The sequence below is a fragment of the Artibeus jamaicensis genome, unplaced genomic scaffold (genome assembly GCF_021234435.1).
Source record: "Artibeus jamaicensis isolate MK-2021 breed Jamaican fruit bat unplaced genomic scaffold, CSHL_Jam_final scaffold_461, whole genome shotgun sequence".
Classification (NCBI taxonomy): domain Eukaryota; kingdom Metazoa; phylum Chordata; class Mammalia; order Chiroptera; family Phyllostomidae; genus Artibeus; species Artibeus jamaicensis.
The window spans coordinates 1,896,981-1,911,324 of NW_026522045.1; the positions used below are offsets into that span (position 1 = coordinate 1,896,981).

General features: G+C 36.3%; 1 pseudogene; it reads right to left on the reverse strand.

The window, feature by feature from the left end:
- Positions 1–10,122: 10,122 nt before the first annotated feature.
- Positions 10,123–10,221, reverse strand: LOC128626226 (uncharacterized; annotated as a pseudogene).
- Positions 10,222–14,344: the final 4,123 nt, after the last annotated feature.

Below are 14,344 nucleotides of genomic sequence, written 5' to 3' on the forward strand. Positions count from 1 at the left end.
GCAAGAAAAGAATGGCAAGAAATATTCCAAGTAATGAGAACCAGAGGCCTACAACCAAGGCTACTTTACCCAGCAAGGCTCTCAATCAAGATAGATGGCCAAATAAAGAGCTTCCAAGACAAAAGAAGCCTAAAAGAATAGGCCTCCACCAAACCAGCTCTACAAGAAATAATGAAAGGGCTGCTTTAAGGGAAGGAATGAATAGAGGGAGACAGAGAGGAACACAGGTACAAAAATGGCAATGAATAAGTACCTATCGATAATAACCTTAAACTTAAATGGATTAAATGCTCCAATCAAAAGACACAGAATAGCTCAATGAATGGATGAGAAAGCATGACCCATACATATGCTACCTACAAGAGACCCACTTCAGGACAAAAGACCATCACAGACTAAAAGTGAAAGGCTGGAATCAAATCTTCCAAGCAAAGTGACAAGGAAAAAAAGCTGGGGTAGCAATTCTCATATCAGACAAAATAGACTTCAAAAAAAGGGCCATAAAGAGATATCCAGATGGTCATGTCATAATACTCAAGGGAAGAATCCACCAAGAAGACATTAACATCGTAAATATATATGCATCCAGAATAGGGGCACCCAAATATATAAAGAAAATCATAGAGGACTTAAAGAAAGATATAGACAGCAACACAATTATATAGGGGATTTTAACACCCCACTTTAAAAAATGGACAGGTCTTAAAAAAATGCACAGGTCTTCCAAACAAAATATCAACAAAGATGTTGTGGCATTAAACAACACCCTACAGGAAATAGACTTAACTGAGATATATAGAGCCCTTCATCCCAAAGAAGCTCACTACACATTTTTTCAAATGCACATGGAACATTTTCAAGGATAGACTACATGATAGGACACAAAACGAGCCTCAAAAAATTCAAGGAATTTGAAATCATACCTAGCATCTTCTCTGACCACAAGGGAATAAAATTGGAAACCAACCCAAAAGGAAAAAACCCAAAACACCCAAAATAATGGAGAATGAATGGTATGCTATTAAACAATGAATGGGTCAAAATTGAAATTAGGGAAGAAATCAAAAATTTTCTGGAAACAAATGAAAACAATCTCACAACAACCCAAAACTTATGGGAAGCAGGGAAGGCAGTCCTGAGAGAGAGAAGTTTATAGCAATACAGGCCTACCTAAAGAAGATAGAAACATTTCAAACAAACAACCTAACCCTACGCCTGCAAGAACTTGAGAAACACCAACAAATACAGCACAGAGCAAGCAGAAGGAAGGAAATAACCAAGATCAGAGCAGACTTAAATGACATAGAGACTATAAGCACAATTCTAAGGGTCAATGAATCCAGGAGTTGTTTCTTTGAGAAAATAAACAAAATAGAGAAGCCTTTAAGTAGGCTCATCAAGAAAAGTAGAGAGGACTCAAATAAACACAATTAGAAATGAAAGAGGAGAGATTACAACTGATGCCACGGAAATAGAAGGGATTGTAAGAAATTACTATGAAGAACTGTATGCCAAGAAATTTGAAAACCTAGGGGAAATGGACACATTTCTAGAAAAATTCGATCTTCCAAAACTCAATGAAAAAGAAGCAGAAAATCTGAACCTATGAATAACAGCAAAAGAAATTGAAGCAGTAATAAGAAAATTACCATCACACAAAATCCCTGGATCATATTGTTTCAAAGGAGAATTCTAGAAAGCATTTAAAGGAGAGCTAACCCCTATTATTCACAGACTATTCAAAAAAATCCAGAAGGATGGAAAACACCCAAATTCTTTTTATGAAGCCACTATCATCCTAATTCCAAAACCAGATAGAGACACAACAAAGAAAAAGAACATCAGGCCAATATTCCTGATTAACATAGATCCCAAAATCCTCAACAAAATATTGGCAAATCACATCCAGCAATATATCAAAAAGATCATGCACCAAGACCAAGTGGGATTCATCCCAGTTTTGCAAGGATGGTTCAATATTAGCAAATCAGTAAATGTAATACATCACATAAACAAAAGCAAAGACAAAAACCACATGATCATATCAATAGATTCGGAAAAAGCCTTTGATAAGGTACAACACCCATTTATGATAAAAACACTCAGCAAAGTGGGAATACAGGGAGCATTTCTCAAAATAATAAAGGCTATATATGAGAGACCTACAGCCAATATCATACTCAATGGGAAAAAAAACTAAAAGCTTTTCTACTATGATCAGGAACAAGACAAGGATGTCCACTTTCACCACTTCTATTTAATATAGTATTGGAAGTTTTAGCTACAGTGATCAGGCAAGAAAAAAAAAAGGCATCCATATAGGAAAGGAGGAAACAAAACCGTCACTGTTTGCAGATGACATGATAGTGTACATGGAAAATCCGATAGACTCTACCCCAAAACTGCTCAAACTAATTAATGAATTTGGCAAAACAGCTGGTTACAAAGTCAATATCCAGAAATCAAAGGCGTTTTGTATACCGACAATGAATCAGCAGAAGCAGAAATCAAGGAAAAATCCCATTTGATATAGCAAAAAGAAAAATAAAATATCTGGGAATAAACCTAACTAAGGAGGTAAAAGACCTGTATGCAGAAAACTACACAGCTCTGAAGAAATACATCAAAGAAGACACAAACAAATGGAAACATATACCTTGTGCATGGATTGGAAGAATTAACATCATCAAAATGTCCATACTACCCAAAGCAATATACAGATTCAATGCAATACCTATTAAAGTACCAATGGCATATTTCACAGACATAGAACAAACACTTCAAACATTTTATGGAACCATAAACGACCCCGAATACCAGCTGCACTTTTTGAGAAAGAAGAACAAAGTAGGAGGGAACACAATACCTGATGTCAAACTGTATTACAAGGCCACTGTAATCAAAACAGCCTGGTAATGGCATAAAAACAGGCACATAGACCAATGGAACAGAACAGAGAGCCCATAAATCAACCCAACTCTCTAGAGTCAATTAATATTTGACAAAGGGGGCAGTAACATAAAATGGTGTAAAGATAGCCTCTTCAACAAATGGTGCTGGGAGAACTGGACAGCTACGTGTAAAAAAAAGAAACTTGAGCACCAACTTACACCATATATAAAAATAAATTCAAGATGGATAAAAGACTTAAATATAAGTCGTGACACCATTAAAGTCCTAGAGGAGAACATTGGCAAGAAAATCTCAGATATTTCATGCAGCAACATTTTTACTGATATGTCCCCTAGAGCAAGGAATGTAAAGGAAAGAATAAATAAATGGGGGACTTCCGCCAAGATGGAGGCATAGGTGGATGTGCCTTGCCTTCTCACACAACCAAGTTTAGAGACAACTAAATATTAGCAATAGAAATCACAGCCAGAACATGGAAAATTGAACTTTTCGGAAGTCCGTTAACAACAAAATCTTCACCCTGACAGGTAAGAGGTGAAACCAGTGGCTGGTGAAGTGGGGTTGCACAGGAGGACTCAGTCAGACAGACTCAGGCGCTCGGAATCCAGAGGGGCGGAATCCAGACACAGGGATGGACCTAGTGAGTGACCGAGTGAGCGACCAGGTGAGCAACCGAGGGGGAGCAGTGCTGGGTGTTGAATGTGGTCACGCATTTGTGCGCAGGTGGACAGGCGATTGAGTGGGCGGTTGGACGGGGGCCCGGCGGGTCCCCGCGGCAAGCAGCAGTGGAGGGCACCACCATTTCCCTGCTCTGACCATGCCCCCACATACAGCGTCACAACCCAGCGACCTGGGAGTCCAAGGCCCCGCTTCTCACACTTAAAGGGCACGAAGAGATCAAAAATGGCGCAAGAGGATCTCAAAGCTCTAGAACCTATAGATCTAAGCGATGAAGAAATAGCTAAACTCTCAAATGCACAGTTTAAAACACTGGTGATCAGGATCCTCATAGAACTGGTTGATTATACCCACAAATTAGACAAATATATGAAGGCGAAACTAATTGAAATGAATGGAATTGCAAAGGACACCAATAGTGATGAAAAGGAAACTGGGACTCAAATCAATGGAGTGGACCAGAAGAAAGCAAATAATGGCCAAACAGAAAAGAGTCAAGAAGCAAGAATTCAAAGAAATGAGGAGAATCTTAGGAACCTCCAGGATATCTTTAAACACTCCAACATCTGAATTATAGGGGTACCAGAAGGGGGAAAGGCACAGCCACCAGTGGAAAACTTATTTGAACAAATAATAAAGGAGAATTTCCCCAATCTGGCAAAGGAAATAGACTTCCAGGAAATCCAGGAAGCTCAAAGAGTCCCAAAGTAGTTGGACCCAAGAAGGAACACACCAAGGCACATGCTCATTATATTAGCCAAAATTAAAATGAAGGAGAGAATCCTAGAAGCAGCAAGACATAAGGGGACTGTCACCTACAAAGGAGTCCCCATCAGACTGTCAGAGGATTTCTCAAAAGAGACCTTCCAGTCAAGAAGGGGCTGGAAAGAGGTATTCCAAGTCATGAAATCCAAAGACCTACAACCAAGATTGCTCTATCCAGCAAAACTTTCATTTAGAATGGAAGGACAGATAAGGTGCTTCTCAGATAAGATCAAATTCAAGGAGTTTATCATCACCAAGCCCTTATTATATGGAATGTTAAAGGGACTTACCTAAGAAAAAGAAGTTAAACAAACATGAACAGTGAAAGGACAACTAACTCACAGTTATTAACAACCACACCTAAAACAAAAGCAAACTAAAAGGACAGCTAGATCAGGAGTGGAAACATAGAAATGAAGATCTCAAGGAGGGTTAGCAACAGGGGAGTGGGAGGAGGAGAAGGGGGGAGAAGGTACAGAAAATAAGTAGCATAGACAGTAGATAGAAAATAGAAGGGGGGCAAGAATAGCATGGGAAATATAGAATCTAAAGGACTTGAGACACATGGTCATAAACTAAAGGGGGGGTAATGGTGGGGATGGAGGGTAGGGTGGAGGGGAATGAAAGGGGGAATAGAACAACTGTAACAGCATAATCAATAAAAAAATTAAAAAAAGAATAAACAAATGGGATCTCATCAAAATAAAAAGCTTCTGCATGGCTAAAGAAAACAGTATTAAAATAAAAAGACAACCGACTGTATGGGAAAACATATGCCGATGATACCTCAGACGAAGTTTTAATCTCCAAAATATTCAAAAATCTTTAGTAGATATTTAATTGAATCTATAGGTTGCTTTGTGTTGTATGGATATTTTAACAATGTTAATTCTTCCAGTTCATTGTCATGGATATTATGCCTCCAGTTATTAGTGTCTTTCTCAGTTTTCTTATTGAATATTTTATAATTTTCTGAGTGCATATCTTTTATCTCTGGGATTAAATTTACTCCTAGGTATTTTATTGTTTTGATGAAATTGTAGATGCTATTATTTTTAAATTTCCCTTTATAGCATTTGGTTATTGGTGTATAAAATGCAAGTAATATATTATTTTATTTATTTTTACTTTTATTTTTTAAGATTTTTTATTTATTTATCTTTAGAGGGGAAGCAAAAGTGAGAGGGAAAGAAATATCAATGTATGGTGGCCTTTTGTGTGTACCCTGCTGGGAAGTGGCCTGCAACCCAGGCATGTGACCTGACTGGGAATCAAACCACAATCCTTTGCTTCACAGGCCCACACTCAATCCATTGAGCTACACCAGCCAGGGCTGCAAGTAATATTATTTTCATTTAAAAAATTTATTTAGTTATTTTTCAAGTACAGTTTTTTGTCTATTTCTCCCATCCCAGCCTCCCCCACCCATTGCTTCCCACCTCCCTCCCATTTCCACCCCCCTTAATTCTCGTCCCTGTGTCCTTCCTATTTGTTCCTCCAAATCCCTCCCCCTTTTTCCCCTTAACTTCCCTTCCCTTTCCCCTCTGGTCGCTGTCCCCTTGTTCTCTATTTCAGTGTCTTTGTTTTTTTTTTTCTGCTTGCTTGTTTGTTTTGCTGTTTAGCTTCCTGTAAAAGGTGAGATCATATGGTATTTGTCTTTCAACATCTGGCCTATTTCACTCAGCATAATTCTTTCCAGTACCATCCATGTTGTTGCAAAGGGTAGTAGCTCCTTCTTTCTCTCTGCTGCATAGAATTCCATTGTGTATATGTACCACAATTTTTTGATCCATTCATTTACTGATGGGTACCTAGGTTGCTTCCAACTCTTGGCTATTGTAAATTGTGCTGCTATGAACATTGTGGTGCATAGGTTCTTTGAAATTGATGTTTTAGGATTCTTAGCATATAATCCTAGCAGTGAAATTGCTGGGTCAAAAGGCAGGTCAATTTTTATTTTTCTGAGAAACTTCCATATTGTTTTCCAAAATGGTTTTACCAGTCTGCAATCCCACCAACAGTGAACTCAGGACCCCTTTTCCCCACATCCTCTCCAACATTTGTTGTTCGTTGCTTTGTTTATGTTAGCCATCCTGACTGGTGTAAAGTGGTATCTCATTGTGGTTTTAATTTGCATCTCTCTGATAGCTAACAATATTGAGCATCTCTTCATGTGTCTCTGGATCTTCTGTATGTCCTCCTTGGAGAAGTGTTTGTTCAAGTCCTTTTCCCATTTTCTAATTGGGTTGGGTGTCTTCTTAGAGTCGAGTCGTGTAAGTTTTTGTATATTTTGGAGATTAAACCTTTGTCTGAGGTATCATTGGCAAATATGTTTTCCCATACAGTTGGTTCTCTTTTTATTTTAATACTGTTTTCCTTAGCCACGCAGAAGCTTTTAATTTTGATGAGATCCCATTTGTTTATTCTTTCCTTTACATTCCTTGCTCTAGGGGACATATCAGTAAAAATGTTGCTGCATGGAATATGTGAGATTTTCTTGCCGATGTTCTCCTTTAGGACTTTAATGGTGTCACGACTTATATTTAAGTCTTTTATCCATCTTGAATTTATTTTTGTATATGGTGTAAGTTGGTGCTCAAGTTTCTTTTTTTTACACGTAGCTGTCCAGTTCTCCCAGCACCATTTGTTGAAGAGGCTATCTTTACACCATTTTATGTTACTGCCCCCTTTGTCAAATATTAATTGACTCTAGAGAGTTGGGTTGATTTCTGGGCTCTCTGTTCTGTTCCATTGGTCTATGTGCCTGTTTTTATGCCAGTACCAGGGTGTTTTGATTGCAGTGGTCTTGTAATACAGTTTGACATCAGGTATTGTGATCCCTCCTACTTTGTTCTTCATTCTCAAAAGTGCAGCTGCTATTCAGGGTCGTTTATGGTTCCATAAAATGTTTGAAGTGTTTGTTCTATGTCTGTGAAATATGCCATTGGTACTTTAATAGGTATTGCATTGAATCTGTATATTGCTTTGGGTAGTATGGACATTTTGATGATGTTAATTCTTCCAATCCATGCACAAGGTATATGTTTCCATTTGTTTGTGTCTTCTTTGATGTATTTCTTCAGGGCTTTGTAGTTTTCTGCATACAGGTTTTTTACCTCCTTAGTTAGGTTTATTCCCAGATATTTTATTTTTCTTTTTGCTATATCAAATGGGATTTTTTCCTTGATTTCTGCTTCTGCTGATTCATTGTCGGTATACAAAAATGCCTTTGATTTCTGGATATTGGCTTTGTAACCAGCTGTTTTGCCAAATTCATTAATTAGTTTGAGCAGTTTTTGGGTAGAGTCTATAGGATTTTCCATGTATACTATCATGTCATCTGCAAACAGTGACGGTTTTGCTTCCTCCTTTCCTATTTGGATGCCTTTTATTTCCTTTTCTTGCCTGATCACTGTGGCTAAAACTTCTAAAACTATATTGAATAGAAGTGGTGAAAGTGGACAACCTTGTCTTTTTCCTGATCTTAGTGGAAAAGCTTTTAGTTTTTGCCCATTGAGTATGATGTTGGTTTTAGGTCTCTCATATATGGCCTTTATTATATTGAGGAATGCTCCCTGTATTCCCACTTTGCTGAGTGTTTTTATCATAAATGGGTGTTGTACCTTATCAAAGGCTTTTTCCGAATCTATTGATATGATCATGTGGTTTTTGTCTTTGCTTTTGTTTATGTGATGTATTACATTTACTGATTTGCTAATATTGAACCATCCTTGCAAAACTGGGATGAATCCCAATTGGTCTTGGTGTATGATCTTCTTGTTATATTGTTGGATGTGATTTGCCAATATTTTGTTGAGGATTTTAGCATCTATGTTCATCAGCGATATTGGACTGATGTTTTCTTTCTGTTTTGTGTCTCTATCTGGTTTTGGAATTAAGATGATGCTGGCTTCATTAAAAGAATTTGGAAGTTTTCCATCCTTCTGGATTTTTTGGAATAGTCTGTGGAGAATAGGGGTTAGTTCTTCCTTAAATGCTTTCTAGAATTCTCCTGTGAAGCCATCTGGTCCAGGGCTTTTGTTTGATGGTAGTTTTTTGATTACTGCTTCAGTTTTTTTTGCTGTTATTGGTGTATTTAGATTTTCTGCTTCTTTTTCACTGAGTTTTGGAAGATTGTATTTTTATAGAAATGTGTCCATATCCCCTAGGTTTTCAAATTTCTTGCCATACAGTTCTTCATAGTAATTTCTTACAATCCCTTCTATTTCCGTGGTATCAGTTGTAATCTGTCCTCTTTCATTTCTGATTGTGTTTATTTGAGTCCTCTCTGTTCTTTTCTTGATGAGCCTACTTAAAAGCTTGTCTATTTTTTTTATCTTCTCAAAGAACCAACTCCTGAATTCACTGATCCTTAAAATTGTGCTTTTAGTCTTTATGCCATTAAATCTGCTCTAATCTTCGTTATTTCCTTCCTTCTGCTTGCTCTGGGCTGTCTTTGTTGTTGTTCCTTGAGTTCTTGCAGGTGTAGGGTTAGGTTGTTTTTTTGAAATGTTTCTATCTTCTTTAGGTAGGCCTGTATTGCTGTAAACTTCTCTCTCAGGACTGCCTTTGCTGTGTACCATTAGTTTTGGGTCGTTGTGACATCATTTTCATTTTTTCCAGAAACATTTTGATTTCTTCCCTAATTTCATTCTTGACCCATTCGTTGTTTAATAGCATGCTATTCAGTCTCGCTGATTTGGGGTGTTTGGGTTTTTTCTTTGGGGTTGTTTTCCAATTTCAGTCCCTTGTGGTCAGAGAACATTCTTGGTATGATTTCAAATTTCTTGAATTTTTTGAGGCTCGTTTTGTGTCCTATCATGTGGTCTATCTTTGAAAATGTTCCATGTGCATTTGAAAAGAATGTGTATTTAGCTTCTTTGGCATGAAGGGCTCTATATATATCAGTTAAGTCCATTTCCTCTACAGTGTTGTTTAATACCGCAATGTCTTTGTTGGTATTTTGTTTGGAAGATCTGTCTATTTGTGATAGTGGGATGTTTAAATCCCCTACAAAATTGTATCGCTGTCAATATCTTTCTTCAAGTCCTCTGAGATTTTCTTGATATATTTGGGTACCCCTATGTTTTGTCCATATATATTTACAATGTTAATGTCTTCTTGGTGGAATCTTCCCTTGAGTATAATGAAGTGACCTTCTGGGTCTCTCTTTATGGCCCTTTTTTTAAGTCTATTTTGTCCGATATGAGAATTGCTACCCCAGCTTTTTTTCTTGTCCGTTTGCTTGGAAAATTTGTTCCCAGCCTTTCATTTTTAGTCTGTGGTGGTCTTTTGTCCTGAGGTGTGTCTCTTGTAGGCAGCATATGTGTGGGTCATGCTTTCTTATCCATTGAGCTATTCTGTGTCTTTTGATTGCAGCATTTAATCCATTTAAGTTTAAGGTTATTATTGATAGGTACATATTCATTGCCATTTTTGTACTTGTGTTCCTCTCTGTCTCCCTCTATTCATTCCTTCCCTTAAAGCAGTCCTTTTATTATTTTTTGTAGAGCTGGTTAGGTGGAGGCCTATTCTTTTAGGCTTCTTTTGTCTTGGAAGATGTTTATTTGGCTTTCTATCTTGATTGAGAGTCTTGCTGGGTAAAGTAGCCTTTGTTGTAGGCCTTTGGTTCTCATTACTTGGAATATTTCTTGTCATTCTCTTCTTGCTTGGAGTGTTTCCATTGAGAAGTCAGTAGCTATCCTTACTGGGGCTCCCTTATATGTTGCTTCTTTTTTCTCCCTTTCTGCCTTTAAGATTCTCTCTAAAATTATGAAACACTTCACGAATTTGCGTGTCATCCTTGCGCAGGGGCCATACTAATCTTCTCTGTATCATTCCAATTTTAGTATATATGGCTGCCACAGCGAGCACTGCAAGTAATATTTTAGAATAAAGTTTTTTCATGAGTGATAATTTGGGGAAAATTGTTTAAATCGAATAAGTAAAGATGCCACTCTTCAATTTTTTGGTAATCCAAAATAATTATTTTGTATCTAAGCAAAATAGTAAAAACATAAGGACTAGGTAATAAGTTTTCTATAAAGCTAGATTTATTCTATATAAAGATTTTGTATTCTGATATCATATCATCCTTAGGTTGTTATGTTAATCTAGTTATTTTTTGAAATAATGGTGAATATTCATGTTACTTATTCTATCCACCTTTGAAGTCTTTATTTGGCAAAATAACAGTTTTGTTTTTCATCATTAGAAGGATATATGATTTCCAGCTTCTTTCCTTGTTTTGGTTTTATTTTCATAATTAATATATTAAATATATATTTTCAAATATTTTATTTATTTATTTTTAGAGATAGTGGAATGGAGGGAATAAGAGATGGAGAGAAACACCAGTTGGTTTCCACTCAAATAACCCCAACCCTACCTGGCCTGCATCCCAGATATGTTCCCTGACTGGGAATCCAATTGATGACTTTTTCATTCAATCCCCGGCACTGAATCTACTGAGCCACACCAGCCAGGGCACAATATTAAATGTACTTTATGAGGTGTGTAACATGTATTAATATTAAATGTAAAATGCAATGAATTTTTACAATCGTATATACTGTTATAAATAAAACAAGAAGCCCAAAATGGAGTTGCTTATGCTAAGCCACAAACCAACAAACTACCACTTAATTACAACTTTTGTTGTCTCAGAAATAGAATTTTAAAGCAGTCAATCAGTAACCACCTGATCAGCACTAGTTAGGTAAACTTCCTGATAGACCCCTGTCATCCCTAAAGGAATACCCTTGCAATAACCAACCAATTATTTTGTCTAGTATAACTTCAATGTTCTTGCTTCCTTTTGCCTGTAAAAGTCTTTAATTTTGCCTGGCTTTTCACAGCTGTTTTCTAGCTGCTAGACAGGATGCTGCCCAATTCATGAAATATTGAAGAAAACCAGTAAGATTTTTAAAAATTTAATTAACTGACTATTTTTAGCAATACCTCTATATCCACCACCTATATTACGATAAAGTTTCCTCATCCCATTGTATTGAATTTCCATCCCTCCATCATTGGCAATCACTGTTGATTATAACAACAAAAATTAGCTTTGTCTATTCTTGTACTTAACATAAATATAATCATATAATATGTTTTGTGTGTGTGTGTGTTTAGCTTCTCATATTCAACTTAATGTTTTGATGATTCATCCAGGTTTTGTGTAAGTTTTAGCAGTATTTTTTTCCTTTTTGATATCTCTGCAGAGTTCCAGTGTATGATATTAGCAGAGCTTGTTTACTCATTCTGCTATTGATTGATATTTGGGCCATTTCTGTTTTTACTTACTATGAGTAAAGCCAGTATGATCATTTGGGAGGAGTTTTTGTAGGAATATGTACTTGTTTTTCTTGGTTATAGGTATAGGAGTATAATTTCTTGGTCATAGGCTACTGATATAAGCCTAGTGTAATATATTTAGCATATATTAAAATGAAAACCAATATCGACTAAATTTACTGAGTGGTTGCACAAACCTGTACTTCCACTACCAACATATGAAGGCTCCATTTGTTATTTTGTTTATTAAATATTTATTGTTTTTTTCTATTATAGTAGTCCCAATTTTCCTCCTTTGCTGTCCTCCATAGAGCCAAATTCTGTTCCCACAGCCAATTTGCACCCTGGTGTCCATGTCTATGGGTCATTCATACATATTCCTTAAGTAGTCCCTTCCCCTTCTTTCCACCATTATCCCCCTCCCCTCTGGTCACTGTCGATCTGTTCATTATTTTCATACTTCTGGTTGTATTTTGCTTGTTTGTTTGTTTTGTTCATTAGGTTCAAGTGATAGGTGAGATAATATGGCATTTGTCTTTCAACACCTGACTTATTTCACTTAGCATAATTCTCTCCAGTTCTATCCATGCTACTGCAAAATGTAGGAGTTTCTTCTTCCTTTCTGCTGCATAGTATTACATTGTGTAAATGTATCACAGTGTTTTGATCCACTCATTTACTGATGGGCATTTAGGCTGTTTCCTGCATTTGGCTATTGCAAATTGTGCTGCTGTGAACATAGTGGTGCATAGGTTTTAATGAACTGGTGATTTGGGATTCTTAGGGTACAATCCCAACAGTGGAATCACTGGATCGAAAGGCAATTCAATTTTTAGTTTTTTTGAGGAAATTTCATACTGATTTCCACAGTGCTTGCAACAGTCTGGATTCTCACCAACAGTGCACTAGAATTCCCTTTCCTCCTCATCCTTGCCAGTGCATGTTGTTTGTTGATTGATTATGATGACCATACTGAATGGCATAAGTTGGTGTCTCTTTGTGGTTTTAATTTGCAACTCCCTGATGGCCAGTGATGTTCAGCATCCTATCATGTGTTTACGGGCCCTTAGTATGTCATCCTTGGAAAATGGTCTATTCAGGTGCTTTGCCCATTTGTTATTTGGGTTGTTTGCCTTCCTGGTGTTGAGTCACATGAATTATTTTATATTTTAAAGATCAATCCCTTGTCCAAGGTATCATTAGCAAATATGCTGTACCATATAGTTCATTCACTTTTCATTTTGATGATTTTTGTAATTTGGTGTAGTCCCATTTGTTTATTTTTTCCTTTATTTCCCTTGCCCTAGGAGATACATTGGAAAAAATATTGCTGGGTGGATTATCTAAAATTTTATTGCCTATGATTTCCTCTAGGTGTTTAAGGTGATGATTTATATTTCAGTCTTTTATCCATCTTGAGTTCATTCTGGTGTGTGGTGTAAGATGGTCCTTTAGTTTCATTTTTTTTGCATGCACTTGTCCAGATCTCCCAACACCATTTCTTGAAAACACTATTTTTACTACTTTCTATATGGCCCACTTTGTAAATATTAATTGATCATAGAGACACGGGTTTATTTCTGAGTTCTCTATTTTGTTACATTGATCTATGTTTGCTCTTGTGCCAGTACCAGACTATTTTGATTGTAGTGGCCTTGTCGTTTGATATCAGGTATTGTGATCCATTCTACTTTTTTTCTTTCTCAAGATTGCTAAGGCTATTCAGGGTAATTTTTTATTGCATATACATTTTTGTAATATTTTTTCTAGGTCTTTGAAATCTGCCATTGATATTTTAATAGGGATTGCATTGAATCTATAGATTGCTTTCAGTAGTATCGTCATTTTAATGATGTTAATTCTTCAAATCCATGACCACGGTATATGTTTTCATTAGTTTGTATCTTCCTTTTTTTTCTTTCTTCAGTGTTCTCTAGTTTTCCAAGTATTGGTCTTTCCCACCTGGGTTAAGTTTATTTCTAGGTTTTATTTACCATGTTGCTATAGTTTCTGTTTCTGATATTTTCCTGTGGGTGTACAAAAAGGATTTCAATTTTTTGGAGAAATTTAGTCTTTATTTTCACATGCCAATTAACATATTTATTTGAATTGCAATTTCATTTTGCATCCTATAAATAGAGACAAGTTTTTTTTCCAAATAACCATGGAACATTCACAAAAATTGGTTATATGTAGGCTAAAGGAAAATGTGATTATGTACTCCCAAGTTAAAATTACACAGGTTGTACTATTTTTCCAAAAAGCATTGAATCTAGAAATAAACTGCAAACGAATAATACAGACAAATTGTTAGTGCTGTGACATTTTGAAAAAACTCTCTCAAATACTTTTGAATCAAAGAACAAATCTATTAATGTCAAAGTAAATTTACAAATAATTTATAATTTAATAATAATGATAAAATACAAATAACACCTGTAGCATGTTGTCACTTCAATCATAAAAGCTTTAAAACCTTTACCACTAAAAGGAAATATTTTTTATTTCAAAATATTTTTATTGTTGTTCAAGTATGGTTGTCTCCATTTTCCCCCCACCCCAGTAATCCCCATTTCACACCCTTGATCCCAGCTCTCTTTTGTCCATTTGTCCTTCATAGATGTTCCCGAAAACCCTTCCCCCTTCCCCCCCATTATCCCCTCTGGTTACTGTCAGTTTATCCTAATTTCAA